The sequence below is a fragment of the Antechinus flavipes genome, chromosome X (assembly GCF_016432865.1).
Source record: "Antechinus flavipes isolate AdamAnt ecotype Samford, QLD, Australia chromosome X, AdamAnt_v2, whole genome shotgun sequence".
Classification (NCBI taxonomy): domain Eukaryota; kingdom Metazoa; phylum Chordata; class Mammalia; order Dasyuromorphia; family Dasyuridae; genus Antechinus; species Antechinus flavipes.
The window spans coordinates 4,927,841-4,947,907 of record NC_067404.1 but is presented as its reverse complement, the minus strand read 5'-3'; the positions used below and the strand labels follow the sequence as shown (position 1 = coordinate 4,947,907).

The window sequence follows — 20,067 nt, the reverse complement described above, 5'->3', positions numbered from 1 at the left end:
GCTCCTCTTACCTGTGGATGCTGCTCCTCCCACCTGTGGATGCTGCTCCTCCCACCTGTGGATGCTGCTCCTCCCACCTGAGGATGTTGCTCTTCCCACCTGTGGATGCTGCTCCTCCCACCTGTGCATGCTGCTGCTCCCACCTGTGGATGCTGCTCCTCCCACCTGTGGATGCTGCTCCTCCCACCTGTGGATGCTGCTCCTCCCACCTGTGGAAGGTGCTGGGCTGCAATTCCCATCCAGCTCCACTCACTCATGACTAAGCCTTTAAGCAGGAGCAGGTCTATGCCCCTTATCAGCTGGAAACAGTTATGGAAAATGAGACATTCATTCCTGGCCCCAAAGGGATTTGGGTCACAGGTCTTTGAGGGGAATCATGGAGTGTTTGCTGCTGCCGCAGCCCCAGCAGTTCTACCACTTTCTCTCAGAGATTTCATTGGAGTAAAAGGACCCTTTGCTTTTTCCATGTATAAGGTGCTGCCCCCGCTCCGGAACAAAAGGGTTTTTACCCTTTTCACAGGGACCTTGCTCATGCATGCCCGACCTGGGATTGTAAAAGAAGTGCAAAATCTACTGAGCTCATCCAACTTGCTGCCAAATTCTCCTATTTTTTGCTTCCTTTCCCTTCTCTGAATAAACCCTCACATCACTCTGCTGGGTGTCCCCACCCCCTTAAAGAGGAGGTTCCCAGTGTAGTTTACCCTTTACTTAAGCAAATGGCCAAATCAGTGTCTTTGCTTGATTTGAGGTGGTTTGAGCCTGACTTCTTTCAGAGAAGCTACCAGAAACCATTGCCCAGCACCCCCGATCTTCAGTGTACCCCAGCATTGAGTCTTTTCTCACAAAAGGTCCCAACTTCCTCCTTACTAAATGTGAGTCCCACTAGGTCACTGTGCCTGATTTATGGCATCATAATAAAAGGTTTTGCCCCTTGAATGTGCGGCGCCTGAGCCTGTGAGTTCTTTCCGCGTGACGGCCGGCCTTTATGACTTCTTTTACCTCTTCAGTTCCTGGCAAATAGGGAGGGCATGATGCGAACAAGCGTGCCAAGGCCTCCCCAGAGGCTCGGGGCTGGAGCCAGTAGGAAGAGCATTGCTGTGGCCAGGGGCACAGGGGCACGTCAATGCCAAAGGCTCGGGTGTTAGAGAATGCCGGCCAGGAGGGCGTTAGAGCATGAATCCCAGGGGGAGGCAGGGAAACTCGTGGGGTAGAGAGCTTCCAGGCTGGGGATTGAGCCACTGCAACCCTGCAGGGGAGCAAAGGTCAGGCTGGAAACCCCAGCCTGGGCTGGGACTTGAATAGAAGGCTTGGCCGTTGCCGTTCCCGAAGACGCACGTCAGAGGTCTGGCTCCTGATTTGGCAGGCAGGCTCCTGCACCCCACTTGTCAGAGGGAGCATTTGTTGTGTTCTACAAAATCTGGGGCCAGAGGGGCCGAGTGAGGCATGTAGGAGAGTCACCCACAGGGGCCTCAGATATCACATCCCTGGTCACACAGACACCAGTGGGGGGAGCCTAGGATAACACCCCCTACAGTCAAGGAGACCCGAATGGGGTGGGAGGGAAACCTAACATAACTCAGTCGTACCCAGACACAGGACTATGGGGACAATGTGGATGGCAAAATAGTATTTTCTCCTTTCTGTTGTTGTTTGCTTGTTTTTTTTTTTTTTTCACTTTTGAACTCTTTTTTTGTGCACCATGAGGAATATGGAAATATGTTTAGAAAATCCACACATGTTTAACTTATATTGGTTTGCTTGGTATCTTGGGAAGGGGAAGGGGGAAGAGAGAGAGAAAAATTAGAAACACAAGGTTTCACAAAGGGGAATGTTGAAAACTATCTTTGCATGTATTTGGAAAAATAAAATACTATTTCAAAAAAGAGTTTATAAGTAGCCGGTTTTGAGAGTCTTTGAAAGTTTACAAATGTATTTGACAAGCTCTTTATTCTGTATCCTTTCCCACTCCTTAGACAATGATCAATTTTCTTTTTGAAAACACCCATGCAAATTTTTCATAGGCCTTAACATTATAACAGTGTCTCCAAATAACTTGGTTAACAGTCTCAAATTTTTTTGTAAGCAAGAGGCAAACAACTAAAGGTAAAATTTCTCTTTATTCATAAGCATAAATGCTAGTGTATTAGTTCTTCAATCAGAGTACTTTAGAACATCAAGCACTTTGTTACAGTCCATTTCTTAATCTAACAACATCTAGATTGCTTTTCTAACAACATAGCCTATAAAAATTTGACCACATTTTCCCATATAAGAACATTTGGAAACACAACAATGTAACAAACAATGTTATATCGTTAACATTTGAACAAAAACCCATTATTAAAACTAAATCCCCTCTGCCTGAGGTGGTCTTAATTCAGTTGAATTCATTCCCAATGGCAGAACATCTCATCTCCATTGGCAGGTTACAATGATGACATTTAAATTTCCACATAGAAACATCCATTGGGAAACAGCTGCATCTGATTAAAGAAATGAAAAATAAAAGCTGTTAACATTCATGTAGCCCTTCCCAGTCCCAGGCCCTGTGTTAAGCACTTTACATCCTGTGACCCTCACAACCACCTTGGGAGGTGGATGTTATTATTATCCCTTTACAGAAGAGAAAATTGAGATAGAGGGACAAAGGGGTTCTTGCTTAGGGGTCCCACAGCTAATAAATTTCAAATCCAAGTAAATCCGGATTTATGGCCACTAAAGGTCCCACCTCAATTTCCAAGGCCTGCTCTCTTGTCCCTTAAAAAGATAAAAGGTTATTCTCTACAAATAAGAGGGGGGAGTTACCTAAAGAGGGTCCAGACTAGTTCTCCTCCTGTGCTCCTGCGTCCTCCTCAGAGTCTCGGGCCAGAAGAGGCAGGAAGACAAGTAACAAAAGTACAGGAAATAGAAGGAAGGGTAGGAAATGGAGGAGGAGGATGTAGAGAAAATGTAGGATCACAAAGAGGACGGGCATAGGGTAGAGGGGGGGCATCTTTGGTCCTGCGGGGAGAAAGGTCAGGCTCAGTCTAGGAGGAGTTATTTCTCCGGCCAGAGGGGAGGTCAAGGCCATAGAGAATCATCGAGGGCGAGGTCAAGATCGTGGGGACAGGGGCAAGGGAAGGGGATAGGGCAAGGGAGGAATGAGAGGAGGCAGGGAAAGGAAAGGGGGAGGAAAGGGGGAGGCAGGGGTGAGGGAAGAGGGTGGAAAGGGGCAAGGGAAATGGCGGGGCAAGGAAAGGGGCGGGGCAATGGAGGGGAAGCATCGCTTGGCTCGGGCCAGTGGTCAGCTGGTGACCAACTCTCAGCACCTGGGGCGGTACCGCCTGGCTGGAGTGGGGGGCGGCCCGATCAGGGGGACGGCCGGGTTGGAAGGGGACAGTTCTCACTGTTAGCAGACACCATGAGCAATCAGGAGGGCAAACACGGGTAGCAGGAGGGTCTGGAGAACAGAGGGCCAGAAATGCTGCAAGGCAAGAGTGGGCGAGAACGCCGGGTCCAGCCCCTCCTCCCCGGCTCCCGAACCCCAGCCACAAGTTGTTCTTGTCCACTGACCATTTCCCCAGCAACGCTGCTGCTTATGACGGCCGTGATGATGCCGCAGACTTCCAAGACCGTTGGGAGCCCAGGCAACCAGAGCGTTGGTGGGAAAGTTCCAGGCACATTCTTGGGCGGGGCAGGCAGAGCATCACTCGGCCCTTTTATTACCCTCGAGGAGGATGCTTCCCCCCGGGGGGAGGAGGGACTGCTTCTGGTTTCCACACTCACTGCCCGCGGCCTCTTCCTCCGCCCCCTCCTTCCTCCTTTCCTTCCATGGGAGCAATGGCGCCCTTAAGGATAAAGAAGCCCATCCCCTAACCCCAAAGCTAAAGCAGCTTGGGACCCCGAAACAGGAAAGGGAAGGTACGGAGAGGGGGATTTAACAGTTGCCTGCGACGGACTGCAGAGAAAAGCAGGATGTGCGTTTAATTATTATTTTAACACTATTTTATTCTTCAAATATATGCCAAGATATATTTCACCATTCACCTTTGAGAAACCTTTTTTCCAAAGTTTTCTCCCTCACTCCAGATTCCCAAGTCTGCAAACAATCAGATATAGATTAAATGTGTGCAATACTTTTTAAAATAATATTATTTTTATTACAGCTTTTTATTTGCAAAACATATGCATGGATAAGTTTTCAACATTGACCCTCGCAAAACCTTGTGTTCCAAGTTTTTTCCTCCCTTCCCCCTTCCCCCTCCCCTAGATGGCAAGTAATCTATGTTAAACTTGCTAAAATTATAATTAAATCCAATATGTATATATATATATATATATATATATATAGTAATCATGCTGCACAGAAAAATCAGATCATAAAGGAAAAAAGTGAAAAAGAAAACAAAATGCAAGCAAACAACAAAAAGGGAGGAAATGCTACGTTGTGGGTGTAGATGGCTCCCTTCATCACAAGACCATTAAAACTGGCCTGAATCACCTTGTCCATCAGAATTTATCCTCATATAGTCTTGCTATTCCTGTACACAATCTCCTGGTCCTGCTCATTTCACTCAGCATCAGTTCATGTAAGTCTCTCCAAGCCTCTCTGAAATCCTCCTGCTGGTCATTTCTTCCAGAAGAATAATATTCCATAATATTCATATGCCACAATTTATTCAGCCATTCTCCAAGTGCTGGGCATCCCTTCAGTTTCCAGTTTCTAGCCACTACTAAACGGGTGCCACCAACTTTTGGGCAAAAGTGGGACCCTTTCCCTCCTCGGAGATCTCTTTGGCATATAAGCTCAGTAGGAACACTGCTGGATCAAACGGTGTGCATTTCATGATGCTGCTTGCAATATTCTTCTCTAAAACATAAAGTTCTTTGGGAACAGGTTTCTTGGGGAGCTTCTGGAGACAGCCTTAGTTTCAGTTTTGTGTAATAACCAACCCACATTCAGCCAGGAGTTAAAGTCCAAATCTTTTCTTGTTTCCTTTTAAGTCTTGTCTCCTTCCTGGGGACTGGTTAGCTTTCTTAGAGGCCTATCTCTCTCCTGGGTTCCTGCCACTAGTCCTTTGTCTCTACCAGCTTCTGCCTCTAAAGAAAGGCCGCAGGATGGAGTTTTAACCCAATGTTAAGTGTAAATTCCTCCAGGCTAGCTTAGCAGAAACAGCCAGCCAGAGGGCTGAGGCTAGCAGGCTTTGACTGGAGCCTCACCCACAAAACCTCCTGCCTCCTAAACCTTGAAAAGAATCGAGGATCTGAGTCCAGGAGGGAACCTCGGGTGATTAGGAACACCAGGCCCAGCTGTGCTGATGCCCTGGGTGAGAAGGAATCAGCACACCTGGTGAATGCAGAAGCAGTGGGGCAGGATTACTGCAAGCTGGGGGCACTTGAAGGAGCTTGGCTCTTTTAGTTTGGAGTTCCAGTTCAGAAAAGGAAGCCAGAGGCAGCATCCCTCTATCCCAGGATTTACCGATGCTTACACTAATAGTTCTCAGTTAAAAAAACAAACAGGCAAATAACAAAGAACCAAAACAAACATACCATGGGAGTGGGGAAGACTGGGGTTCATCTTCAGAGGAGAACAATGAAGTAAAAAAGCCTCTTCTACCCCAAAGATGAATGTGAAATGGCTAGCTACCCAGAAAGTATTTTAGGAGAACTCAAAAAGAATGAAAAAATCAAATGAGAGAGATTGAGGAAAAATGAAGAAAAAACTTCCAAGATTATTTAAAAAAACAAAGCTAATCCACTAGAAAAGGAGATACAGAATCTTAAAAAAGAAAATAATTGTTTGAAAATTAAAATTGGGTAAAGAGGAATCCAGCGAAGCTATGAGACACTGAGCAATAACAAAACAAATTTTTTAGGAATGGAGAGATGCAGATCTTACAGTAATGTGTGAATTCTTTTTCATTATTTTCATTATTTCTGTGTTTCCCTATGATCTGCACAAGTACAATATGTACAGGCCTATATTTACTTAAACTTTGATTAGTATCAGACATATTTACTTAAGCTAAGCTGGTTTAGTCTATTAGTTTAAACACTGTCAGCTTAATTATCTGAAGCCTGAAGGCCTGATTGACGGTTTCCTAGAAACCAGGTGATTTCAGGGAAACTGAAACATTCCATTCCAATCTTTTTTGGCAGCAACATCCAATCAGGAGGCCCCATGCTTCTCAATGCTCTCTAACTTGTGATGTAATCTCTTGTAACAAAATCTGTAAAAGCTGTGTATATTCACTGATTCTGCGGCCCTCCTGCTGTGAGTATTTTCACTTCCCTTTATCTCATAACTGGACTTCCCAGCTCTCATGAGAAGCTCTATAATAAACAATCTTTTCTGCTTTCTACTTTGAGTGAAATCTGAGTAGTCATTTTGGGTAGGGGTCTCTCACATCCCATACAGTTCGGGGCTCGTCTGGGATCGGAGGTCGTTGGAAGAGAAGGCTGTGCACCCCAAAATGGGGACAGGTGCACCCACAGAATGGTTTTCTCCATGTTCTCTGGCTCTGAGTGTACAGCCTCCCTTCCCAGGTTGTAAACTGGGACAGAAGCAGTCCAAGAATTGGTGTCAGGAATTTAACCAGGAAATACCAGTGGACAGCCCTCTTGGGAGTTGACTTAAAGACTGGATGAAATCCCCAGGGATAAAGGGAAGGACAAGAAAATAATGGTTAAATATTGCAATGTTGTTTGGAGTGGTCAAGATATTGGTGGTGGAATCATTTGGCCCAAGTATGGTTCCACTGAGGATTGGGTATGTCAAAATTGAATATATGTGTAAAGAACAGGGATCCATATAATCCAGAGGAATCAGCTTATGCTAGCCTCTGGCTGCCAGGGGTTGTTAGGGCTATGAAAATCTTTCTGAGTAAAATGAAGGAGGGGAGTGAAGAGGATATGGCCGGGGAAAATCAAATAAAACCCCCAATCTGAAACAAAGCTATTGGGACCCCCAGAATCTGAAACAAAGCCATTGGGATCCTCTTGCTGCTCCTCCACTTTCTTATGCAGCACCCCTGCCCCTTGCACCGCAGGAGCTTTTGCCTCCTCCTCCTCCCCCATAGGAGAAGTAATGGATTTAGACCAGGAAAGTGTAGACAGAAATCACAGTAGCTCACATGGACATTTAGGGAAGGAATTGGAGCAATTAAGGCAGGATGTTTGGAATCTCCCCTTCAGAGAGAAAAGTGAATGAAGTACAGGGTGTGTATCCACTCAGAGAAGTCCCATTAGGTGAAGCTCAAGGAGGCATCGGATTTGTAAATGTGCCTCTGTCAGGAAATGAGGTTAGGAAATTTAAGAAAGAATTAGTTTCCATTATGGAAGATTCAGTTGTGGCATCAAAGCAATTATTAGATCAATTTTTAGGCCCCAGCCTATACACTTGGTCAGAATTGGTGCATACATCATCTATATTATTCACTCCCGAAGAGCAGAGTTCAATTCGAGCACAAGCCATGCAGGAAGGGGAGAAAAGACACCCATCCCTGAATGAGCTCCAATCCCAGGTGAACAGAATTACCCAGTGAATGACCCAGGATGGGATAACGACAAGCAGGCATATAGGCAGAATATGCAAGACTGGAGAGAATTAATCATTGTATTAGTATGGGATGCCTTCCTGAAGAGACAAAATATAATAAAGCATTGACCATTATCCAGGAAAAGTGTGAGTCACCAGCCCAGTATTTAGAGAGACTTAGAGACAAAATGAGGAAGTATTCAGGGGCAGATCTGGATAGCCTGGAGAATTAGCAGATATTGCAAGTGCAGTGTGTGTCCAGTTCTTGGCCGGACATCAATAGAAAGTTACAGAAAACTGAGGGATGGATGCAGTCTCCTTTAAGAATGCTTTTGGGGGAAGCCACCAAAGTGTATGTAAGGAGGACTGAGGAGAAGAAAAAAACAGGAGGAGAGGTGGATTAAGATGCTGTTGCAGACAACACAGGGAACTCAGAGTGCTGATAAGAAGAAAGGGGGACGAGGTAGTGCAAGGAATCCCATCAAAAACAGATGAGGGGGGCGGGAGGAGGAGAGTTGATATGATTTGTTGGTCCCGTGGAAAATTAGGTCACTGTGGGAGATGCCCACAGAAAATCAAAGAGGTGTGAGTGCTGTCTCTGGTGGAACTGAAGGACTAGCGATGTCTGGGGCTCGGCAGGGAAACCCACCTAAGTCTTTTTGGTTGATTCGGGTACAGCATGGACTTTGGTGACAGGGATACCGATGGGAGCAAATTGTAATCAAAATTTATGATGGTTTCTGGAGTGAAGGGAGAAACTTTCTCAGTGCCTATGACTGAGGTATTGCCTGTAGTATATGAGGGACTTGAAGTGTTTGTGCAATTTTTAATAGCTCCTGGGGCAGGAGTGAATTTACTAGGGAGAGACTTGATAATTAAGTTTTTGATTAGCCTTGTGCCTAGAGGTCCCCTGCTGGTTCCAGTACGAATCTTTGTGATAACAAGCAAAAAATTTACTCTGAGGTTTGGGTGAGTCTTGAAAACCCAGGAATGTTGTCTATTCCCCCAATACAAATAACCTTAAACGACCCACATACTATAAGTCGGGTCTGACAATATCTGATTCCAAATGAGGGAAGAAAGGGACTGAAACTGGTAATGGAGAGGTTGTTGAAAATAAGACTACTCAAACCTTGTATTTCATCATTCAATATCCCCATTCTTTCTGTAAGGAAAAAGGACAGGACGTATAGGATGGTTCAGGATCTGAGGGAGATAAGATAGTATTACCATCTCACCCAGTAGTACTGGATCCTTATACCATCATAGCAAGAATTCCTGAACTAGTGCATGGTTTAGTGTGTTAGATTTAAAAGATGCATTTTGGAGTTGCCCCTTATCTGAAGATAGCCGAAATCTTTTTTGCCTTTGAATGAAAAGATCCAGAGACAGGGAGAAAACAACAGTATCGATGGTGTGTGCTACCTCAAGGGTATACAGGGTCCTCCAATTTATTTGGGCAAATATTGGAAGGAATAATTGAAAATTTTCAGAATCCAATTATAAGGGTAAAAGTTTTACAATATGTAGATCTCTTCTTGTGGCACGATGGAAAAAGAGTGACCTTGCTCAAGTCACTATCAGTTTGTTAAATTATCTAGGAGCACAGGGACTGAGAATTTCTCAAGAGAAATGGCAATTTGTGGAATGTGAAGTAAAATATTTAGGTCATTTTATGTGGTGATCTTCTTCTTTTAAAATATGCACACTTCCACGCACCCACACCCACTCCTCCACACAGACAAAGACACAGACACAGAGAAAGAAATTAAAGAGGTAAATAGAATATTAGAAAAATTAGAGATAGAAGTGTGTAATGATACTCCTGAAAGTTCAACTCTAATTACTCCCTTCATGTCAGACTCCAAAAGAAGAAGGCACCCTTTTTGAAGGGATAGAAGAAATGAAAAGCAGGTTAAATCACTGTTTAGATCCCAGCTTCTTAAAACTTGCTTTGGGACTCTCTTGATTGAATGCAGGAGTAGGAAAATCATGATTTATTATCAAAGAATGCTTGGTTAACATTCTTCTTTTATATTATGCATATCTAGAGTCACATAAATATTCCTCAGAGAAAAAGGAGTGACGTCAAAAGCTTAACAAGCCCTGATTTGGAGAAATGAACATTAAAAGAACACTGGTACTATTTCACATCTATTAGATTGGATAATATGAGAGAGAAAATGGTAAATGTTGGAGTAGATGTTAGAAAATAAGAACACTAATGCATTATTGGTGGAATTGTGAATTGAACCAGCTGTTCCATTGAGCAATATAGAACTAAGTCCAAAGGGCTCTAAAACTGCATGTATTTCTATCTAGAAATACCACTACTTGTCCTAGATCCCAAAGATCACAGAAAAGGGAAATGTACAAAACATTTACAGCGCTCCCTTTGTGTGGTGGTAAAGAATGTGAAATTGAGGGAATGCCCATCCCTTAGGGAATGGTTGAATAAATTATAGTATGTTGATGTTACTTTTTTGTTTTATTATTGTTTTATAAGAAAGAATGGGTGGATCTCAGACAAACACTACAGAGCAAAACACTGTATATACCAAAAGCAATATTGTGAGATGATCACCATGAGAGATCACTGTGTGGCTGATAAGAGCTAAATCTATGACTATTTCAATGGATATGATGGAAAATATTGACCATATGCAGAGAGAGAACTATAGATTCTCAATTCAGATGAAAGCATAATGTGTTCTTTTTTGTTTGTTTGTTTTCTTTCTCATGGTTTTCCTTTTTGTTCTGATTCATCTTTTACAATATGACTAATGTAGAAAATGTTGATATAATTATACTCATAACCTATTTTGAGGAGAATAGGAGGAAGAAAGAAAAATTTGGAGCTAGAAATCTTTTTTTTTTTAGCTTTTTATTTACAATTTAACTGCATGGGTAATTTTTCAACATTGACAATTGCCAAACCTTTTGTTCCAATTTTTCCCCTCCTACTTCCCATTCCTTCCCCACCCCCCCATTGGCAGGTTGACCAATACATATTAAATATGTTAAAGTATAAATTAAATACAATATAAGCATACATGTCCTAGCAGTTATTTTGCTGTACAAAAAGAATCGGACTTTGAAATCGTGTACTATTAGCCTGTGAAGGAAATAAAAAATGCAGGCAGACAAAAATATAGGGATTGAGAATTCTATGTAATGGTGCATAGTCATCTCCCATGGACCTTAAGCCACATTGTCTCTACTTTCAATCCTGACACCCAGGAATACATCCCTCAGGTTCCAGGACAGATCCCATTGAAATCAAAACTTTTGGATATATCTTATGACAATGCAGAGCAGAACTCCTCCCCATTTCATCCATTGGAAGCCAGTATCTCTTCTACATGTCCCAAATCAAGAGACACAGGAAACTATTCCCCAAGCTCTGTAACGTGAGGTCCCACTGACCCCAAGCCCTCTCATCTCTATCTCAAATTGTTTCACCCATGAGATTATTTTCTAACATCTACCATAGATCATCACAGGCCAGTCCATTTTACTTCCTCATATCCAGACTCACAATATAGATGAAAATGACCCTTATACTCTACTCCAAAGCATCCTTCCTAACACTAATGCTTTTAACACTGTGGAAGATCAAGATGGATATAAGTTTTCCCTTTCAGATCAGCCCCAGAGAATCTTGTCTACTATCGTCCCTTTGATCAACATGGGACCTGGAGAGCAAGATGGAAACACTTTCCTGAATCTGTCTTGATTCCGCAAAGTACACAGATTCTTGATTCATTACAGAAAGAGGAGACAGCAGAGTACCACCCAAGATCATATTCCAAAGGAGAGCCTACACCCTAACATCCTATCCAGAACCAAGAGACATTTCAATGCTACCTCCATATCCAGACTAAATGTATACATGCCCACTTCCCTAATCCCATGGATCCCAATTCTTCTTCTCACACCTCTCCCAAAATTTCATTTTCTCCCTTCTCAACATTTTATGTCCAAACACTATTGGAACATTCAAATAAAGATCTCGAGACTCTAAAACATAGACAAGGCATTCTGCTTATCTATTTCAGGCAGGATTTGCCTGAATGCCGCTCTTCCCATTCACTGAGTTGTCAAAATATAACAAAATATTCTAAACATGGCGAATTGCAATCTGTCTGGAAATTGGGGAAGAGTGATAAAAATGCCACATGGAAGAATATAGAACAAGATTAAGTAGGAAGCTGTTCTGATGGGAATTGAGGGAAGGGAGACTCTTGGCTGGACCACTGGAAGGTCTAATTCCTGGAGAGTGGACCAGGATTTCTGGCCAGTGGAACACATGAGATCTAAACTATTTACTCCTGCAATTCATAGTTCTTCGTGCTCTGTTTACTAGCTACGAGCTCATAGGAAACAGTCTCTGTCCTTGCCCCCTAGAAGGCACCACTAATTTAAGCAATTTAATTGTGAAGTCCCATTGAAGTGGGTTGTGGTCCCTTTAAGAAACTGTATTTTCTGTTGATCTGTGATTCCTTTCAGATTCCCAGCCCCTTCTGGTTGAGGCATATTCTCCCCAGAAAAATTGTCTTTCCAGGATGCCAGAGCCTTTGATTCAATTACAAATCCTGGTCAAAAAGCATCCCTTTGAATTCCAATAGGAGATCTGGGCTTGTCCCAGCCCCCACCAAGACCACATCTTGGCAGATGGACCTTGGTAGCCCTCTTTACTGCCAGGACCTTCTGTCCACTGAGAACTGCATTCTCAGTGCAAAACTCCATTTTCCATAGTTCTGCCACTATAGAAGTCCGTCTCTTGGTAAACTGATTTCTACCTAACAATAATCTTTCATTTTGCAACTAATATTTGGGAATGAGTGAATTCCTTCACTCCTAGAACCTGTGGCCAATTTAATGGGGATTCTTAATAACTCTCATAGCCACTAACCTCTAGACCACCAGGAATCTCGACCACTCAAACAGCATCACCATCACCCCTTCTGTAGGAATCGTCTCCCCTCAGAGGGGCTTTCAAGGCTCTCCTCTCATAACAAAAACTCTACCTTGGCATCCCCTTACTTTAGGGATCTGAATGCTATTTGTCTTCCTACCTCCACTGTGTTGGCCAGCTTTACTTATACCCTCTGCTGATGTTATTTCTCCCCTACTCCTCTATGTAGTCGAAGTGATCTTAAAGATTCTTTTGCAACTCTTTGATAGAGAGCAATTGCAAAACAGAACTTAAATGATATTTGACCCCAGGGTCTTTGGCTATAAATACTAAGTTTTAGCAAGTACAAAGGAAAGGTTTTTATAAAGTGAGCAGAATCATCATGGCGGAATGGGTTCATTAGTAAAGGCCCACCAGTCAATGGAGTAATCCCAATAGCTAAATCCCCCGTTAAAAAAAGTAATTTAGCCACCTTATGGCATTGCATGTTGATAGGAATTGTGCATATTATACCAGCAAGTTCTCTAAGAACTTCCCCTCCCTGATGGCGTTTCCCCCATTTATAATTACTTCATTAGAAACTTGTCACCTTTTGTAGTATTTTCTTTCTTGTGGCATCTTTTCCCTAGTTAATGGCTACATTCCCCTTTTAAAACTTACCCCAGAATCAGCAAAATCTTTACCACCTGATTTGGAGATGATCTAAGTCTATAAATTTTGATTCACCAGCCTGAAATACCCATATATTTTGGGGATCCACTCCCAAATACCAATAACTAATGGAGTATATGGAGAAAATTCTGAAAGCTCAATACATTTGGGGAGTTTTCAATTCTTCTGCACTCTGGTGTCACAGCATTTGTTAGCCTCTATGGGGAAAGTCTGGCTTTACTTCCTCCATTTTAAGGTGTGCCCCATTTTTCTTTGTTCTCCTATATCTGGGACACCTCAAGCACCTACAAAGACTTGTTAAAGTTTGTCCATGAGCTATACACTCAGCATACTTCCCTTGATTTTGGATGCCTGATCTTGGAAACACTTGCAGATCTGACAAACCTCCTTTTGGTAAGACTTGCCTGTTTTGCAGCTTACCTGGGATGCCATGGGAGGTGGGTAGGTATAGGAAAGGAAATGTTTTTTCTGCTTGTGGCAAAGACAGGAGTTCATTTCTATTCCATCCTTAAAGTCTGTCCTTCAGGCTGCTTCTTTAAAAAAGGACACATTTCCCCCTTATGTTTGCAAAATGTCTATATTATGTGATCTAGATTCTGTTACCCTGAAAGACTTAAAATGTAGCTAGTCAAAAGAAACATCTAAAGGCTATACAGTTAGAAAGAACACTGGAAAACACTGTTACATGGTCGTAAATGTGTATGGCACAGGGCAATGGCTATCTTCACACTTGATAATTTTATCTGGGTTTGTAAATGTAACCAGCATATAATCCCAATGTTGAAATGAGTGATTTTATGTTTATACATATTGGATAGAACGTGTTTTAACATGTTTTAACATCTAGTAAATTGCTTGTCTTCTAGGGGAGGGGGTTGGGGAGAAGGAGGAGAAATTCTGAAACATTAGGCTCTGCAAGGGTCAATGTTGTCAAATTATCCATGCATATGCTTTGAAAATAAAAATCTTTATTTTTTTAAAAAAAGAAATGAATAATTTTTTTTTCTGTATAAGGCAATGTGGAAGGGCATTCAATTGAATTAAGGTCACCTTATTGATAATTAAGGGGATCCCAACATCTGGGCTCCCCCTTTAATTTTCTAAATGTTAATTATTGCTATAGAAGCTCTGAGAGTTGGGGGTGGGGGAGGGTTGAGCTTCCCACTTCTGTTTCCTTAATTAAAATGGAAAATATGATAATTTAGCTTATGGAATTCCTAATCAATCAACTTGGCTTGGCTGAGGATTTGCAAGTCTATTTATTATATAGTGGTGACTTCCAGTGTTTGGTCTTTACATCAGAGTGAGTTTAAATGGCTAACTTAATTGGCTATATTTTCTCTTATTACCAATGTAAAGTTATCATTAATACCTATTTAGGGTATATGTTCCTTGAGATCTGAACCGACAAGCTCCTCTTAATTAGTGAGAATTGTCAGTTAAGAAAAATATCTTGGAACTATAATAGAGTGTGTTTGAATTTTGAATTCAAGTATGATTTTCTGATGGAACATTAACTCAGCAACCCATCATTCAAGAGAAATGTAACCAATTATTAAGCAGGATGTGGCTGTAAACACTTATAAGTAAAGGTCTGAATCTGGACACAAACTGGAAGGTCAGCTTTAGGCTTCCCTTAAGGTGAAATCCTTCTGGCTCAGTGTCTCTGTGTCCCACTTGACTATTCCTGAGTCTGACGATGATGTAGAATTGTTGCTGCCTGGTTGGTTGGTGACTGACTCTCACCTGAAGTGAAACAAAGTAGAGGTGATATTTGACCCCAGGGTCTTTGACTATAAGTACAAACTTCTAGCAAGTACAAAGCAAAGGTATTCATAAAATAATCAGAATTATGATGGGGGAGAGGGTTCATGAGTAAATGCCCACCAGTCAATGGAGTAATCCCAATGGCTAAATCCCCTTTTAAAAAAAGTAATTTAGCCCACTTAATGACATTGCAGTTTCATTAGGAATTGTTCATATTATGCCAGCAAGTTCTCCAAGAACTTTGCCTCCCTGATGGCATTTTCTGCTATTTATTGTTCATTAGAAACTTGTCGTCATTCAGAAGTGCAACAAGTTATTAAGCAGGATGTGGTTCTAAACTTTTATATGTGGAGGTCTGAATTTGGGCTTTACTATTCCTGAGTGTGACAATGATGTCGAAGTGTTGCTGTGTGATTGGTTGGCGACTGTGACTCTCACCTGAAGTGAAACAGACCTAAGGACATCGATGGGGTTGAGTGAGATAATGTCCTCTCAGGCTTAAAGAGATATTTATGGTAGGAAAGTATCTCATTCTGAAGGGCCCAGAATATCCTGTATGTTGCCTTGTAAATCGAGTTGTTTTTGACAGTTAAAGCATCCCGATCATGAAACCATACTTCTACTAGCCAAAACGAAAAAGTTATTGAAACCTCTAGACTGGAAAGGAAGGGGGTTGTTGCCTCACCATCTGGTGAGACATGTTATAGAAAACATTGTGTTCTTTGCTTTTGTGCTGGGGGTGGATTTCCTTGAACAGATTCTACCTCCTGAGACCCTGCAGATGGGTCAAAGGGGAAGAAGAGAAGAGGGGCTTTGTGAATAGAGTCTATGTAATCTGCTTTGCTGAAAATGCACACACACACACACACACACACACACACACACACACACACATTCACTACTCTGTTGATACCATCTCTGGTGATTGGAGAGTGCCCTTTCTTGAGAAGGGTAATAAACTTTTTCTACACTTAACTGGAGGTTCTGGAATTATTGGTAAGATTCTACAAGTCTTCCCCACAGTCATAATCATGACCCCCTTTAGTTTTTCTCTTATGGCAAATTTCTATAATCAGAACTAATGGTCACTGGAAGCCACGGGCATGCAAAGATATAAGATTTTTTTGTTTTCAATTTGGAAATGGGTAGTCATCTTGAACTATCAGGTAAGTGAATATTTGACCAAGTCCTCTGCCTGTCACTAAATATATCAGTGTAGTTTGGAGAATTTAAATCACTTAAGCATAATTGGAATAAATTCCACCGGGAATGAGACCTCCTCAGCTCATCATCCTCTCCGCCCAATGGGTAACCCCAATTAAAGACTTTAGCACATGGACCTTTGGCTACCTGAGCACACCTTTACTGCTTATGATGCTACCATTCCCTACTCCCCTTCTCATTAGGTTTAATTCCTCTGGGCATCAGCTGATAAACCTTGAAATGATTGTCAACACACGAATACCTGATTTCTGATGCTGAGACTCAGCACCCACTGGATGTTGAATTGGCCAGCTTCAGGGATGTTGAGTTTGAACCTCTTCAAGTGGGAGCTATAAGACAAGGGAAGCTTTACCCCCAATCTCTTCAGGAAGAAGTTTTAGAACATACATCCCATAACCCCAAAGGATTTGGGGGTCTCATTCGTTTGAAGGGGGAAATGATGAGCAAAGTAAGACTCCATCAAAAAGACTCCGGTTGCCAGTAACTTCACAGTCCACAGGGCAGGGCATCGATAATACAGAACCTGAATTTTACCATCAAAGCTACTCCTTGAGACAATAAATAGCCTTTTGTAGTCTTTGTGGACTTTTTGTGCAGCAGGTCCTGATTGAATTCCTTGAGCAATTCCTTGCATTGCTTTTACTGTATCCAAACAGAAGCTAAATCAAAACAATCCAAAAATGATCTACTTGTACCCCCACTTCTGTGCAGGTTCATTAGGAAATGTCCCACCAATCAGTCGCATGAGAACAGTAGCTCACTTCTTTAGGAATTCACTGTACTTTATGACAGTAAATTCTCTAAGAACACCTTAGGGTGGGTTTGTTATACCTGTCTCCCCCCTTGTCATGGGGCCTTTCTAATGCTGATGGCTTAAACTCCCTTTGGGAACTTACCCTGATGTCCACAGCAAAATAAAATTTGTCTTTTGGGAAAAAAAATAATTATGATGAAATGCCCATTCTATTTGGAAAAGGTAGAGAGACTCACCCTTATGCAGAGTGGGTTTTCTGCTCAGATTCTGGGAAGCTGCTCAATCTTATGACCAGGCCTCCCACCATAATGATGAATAATGGGGAAGGACTGAGTATCTGTGGCACAAGACTCCTGAAATATGCATCAGCCAAGGTTGCCATTGATTTTTGCAGAGTGATGACCTCTGTCAGAAAGGATTTAGATTTAAGGTGACATGAAATACTGTGTTTTTTCCTTTGGCCATTGAGACTACTGATCATCAGTTTGTGGATTATTGGCCGACGTAATTAATCAATTCATTTTTCATACTCAGAACCTTTTCTCTCAATTTTATCCACAACAGACACTTTGGAATATAGGAGACCATCCCCATCAGATAAGTTTTGCCTTCATTGTGATGGCAACGAAGCCTAATTCCCACTCTAAAAATCATGCCAAATCTGGGGTATCACTTCAGACCCATAACTTTGGGTGGGGAAAATGATTTGGACCATCTATAGCAGCAAAAGTGCCTGAGTCAGCAGTTGCAACAAAGGACTCAGAGTGCCCTCGATCTTTTCCTCAGAGACCTCCACATGCCTCCCCATGATGAGGTTTAGATTTAGGGAACCAAAATGAAATTAGGGATTCTGGTGGGCAGGGAGTTAAATGATAAGCTCCAGTGGCAGGTTCAAGGTTCAGGGAACCAAATGGAGAGGTATGGCTCCCCTGCAACCCCTTGGGATTTGGTGCAATGGTAGGGAGTTTTGGGGACTCCCTTCTGGAGGCACAGAGGTTCTCTGAAAAGGAATTTACAGACCCGGAAACCTTGATGGATAAAAGAGATTTATTATAGGAACTGGAAGTAAGGTTAGAAATCCTGACCGAGGCATAAAGTCTGTTTAGGGAAATAGGTGAGGATAAAGGGAGGATAACACTGGAAAAGAATATTATTCCAGTGGGCAGATCTATGGAAAAATGGAGTTTTGCACTGAGGATACAGTTCTCAGTGGACACAAGGTTCTGGCAGCAAAGGGAGCTGCCAAGGTCCATCTGCAAAGACCTTAGTTGATGGAAGCTCATTATATTGGTTGACTTGGTGGGGTTTGGGAAACCCGAGCAGATCAGAACCAGTGGGGACTGGGAGAGCCCAAGTTGGCTCAGATCTGGTGGGGGCCGGGACAAGCCCAGATCTCCTATTGGAATTCAAAGGGATCCTTTTGACCAGGATTGGTGAGTCAAAGGCCCTGGCAAGACAACTTTGTCTGGGGAGGATATACCTCAGTCAGGAGGGGCTGAGAATCTGAAAAAAATCACAGATCAATCGAAAATAGAGTTTCTTAAAGGGATCCCAACCCGCTTCCCCCAGGCCCCTCTCTGTCCTGGCCATGGGTGAATTCTCATGCCCTATTCCGTTTTGGCTAGTGTTCCTGAAAAATGAAGTTTTTACTACTTGAGAAGCAACAGAGTAGAGCAACCCCAGTAGGTTCTGTTAAAGAATTTTCCCTTTGTACAATCTGTGTTTCTTGACCCACCTTCATCTCTTAGCCGGTAGAACCTCACTGGAGAGCAACAAGCCATTGTTCAGGCCAGGAAGATGTAGGTTCAAGTTTTACCTCTGAAACCTGCTATCTCTGGAGCCCTATGCAGTCCCAGAGCTTAAGGCCACGGAGACCTTTCCTTGTAGGAATGGGGAGGATTGAGCTTCCCACTTCTGTTTCCTTAATTAAAATGGAAAATATGATAATTTAGCTTATGGAATTCCTAATCAATCAACTTGGCTTGGCTGAGGATTTGCAAGTCTATTTATTATATAGTGGTGACTTCCAGTGTTTGGTCTTTACATCAGAGTGAGTTTAAATGGCTAACTTAATTGGCTATATTTTCTCTTATTACCAATGTAAAGTTATCATTAATACCTATTTAGGGTATATGTTCCTTGAGATCTGAACCGACAAGCTCCTCTTAATTAGTGAGAATTGTCAGTTAAGAAAAATATCTTGGAACTATAATAGAGTGTGTTTGAATTTTGAATTCAAGTATGATTTTCTGATGGAACATTAACTCAGCAACCCATCATTCAAGAGAAATGTAACCAATTATTAAGCAGGATGTGGCTGTAAACACTTATAAGTAAAGGTCTGAATCTGGACACAAACTGGAAGGTCAGCTTTAGGCTTCCCTTAAGGTGAAATCCTTCTGGCTCAGTGTCTCTGTGTCCCACTTGACTATTCCTGAGTCTGACGATGATGTAGAATTGTTGCTGCCTGGTTGGTTGGTGACTGACTCTCACCTGAAGTGAAACAAAGTAGAGGTGATATTTGACCCCAGGGTCTTTGACTATAAGTACAAACTTCTAGCAAGTACAAAGCAAAGGTATTCATAAAATAATCAGAATTATGATGGGGGAGAGGGTTCATGAGTAAATGCCCACCAGTCAATGGAGTAATCCCAATGGCTAAATCCCCTTTTAAAAAAAGTAATTTAGCCCACTTAATGACATTGCAGTTTCATTAGGAATTGTTCATATTATGCCAGCAAGTTCTCCAAGAACTTTGCCTCCCTGATGGCATTTTCTGCTATTTATTGTTCATTAGAAACTTGTCGTCATTCAGAAGTGCAACAAGTTATTAAGCAGGATGTGGTTCTAAACTTTTATATGTGGAGGTCTGAATTTGGGCTTTACTATTCCTGAGTGTGACAATGATGTCGAAGTGTTGCTGTGTGATTGGTTGGCGACTGTGACTCTCACCTGAAGTGAAACAGACCTAAGGACATCGATGGGGTTGAGTGAGATAATGTCCTCTCAGGCTTAAAGAGATATTTATGGTAGGAAAGTATCTCATTCTGAAGGGCCCAGAATATCCTGTATGTTGCCTTGTAAATCGAGTTGTTTTTGACAGTTAAAGCATCCCGATCATGAAACCATACTTCTACTAGCCAAAACGAAAAAGTTATTGAAACCTCTAGACTGGAAAGGAAGGGGGTTGTTGCCTCACCATCTGGTGAGACATGT

At 42.3% G+C, this 20,067-nt stretch overlaps 3 long non-coding RNA genes across 11 annotated transcripts in view; 1 reads left to right on the top strand and 2 right to left on the bottom strand.

Annotated features, from left to right (window-relative positions):
• Positions 1 to 865, bottom strand: part of LOC127542987 (uncharacterized) — a 29,519-nt gene extending 28,654 nt beyond the window's left edge. For 2 of the 8 annotated variants that reach the window (XR_007949018.1, XR_007949016.1), the window contains exons 1-2: positions 144 to 865; positions 12 to 77 (exon numbers count right to left, since the gene is read on the bottom strand). This is a non-coding gene — a long non-coding RNA (uncharacterized LOC127542987). Of the gene's footprint in view, positions 1 to 11; positions 78 to 121 lie in introns of all 8 variants that reach the window. The other 6 variants (XR_007949021.1, XR_007949020.1, XR_007949017.1 and 3 more) reach the window with 5 other exon arrangements.
• The window catches only part of LOC127542989 (uncharacterized), a 244,872-nt gene that overhangs the window by 96,784 nt on the left and 128,021 nt on the right, over positions 1 to 20,067 (top strand). The window lies entirely within an intron of this gene.
• LOC127542994 (uncharacterized) lies at positions 2,133 to 3,540 on the bottom strand. Its single transcript, XR_007949039.1, has 3 exons — positions 3,309 to 3,540; positions 2,806 to 3,000; positions 2,133 to 2,483 (listed from the first exon to the last, which is right to left on the bottom strand). It is a non-coding gene; the product is annotated as an uncharacterized LOC127542994 (long non-coding RNA).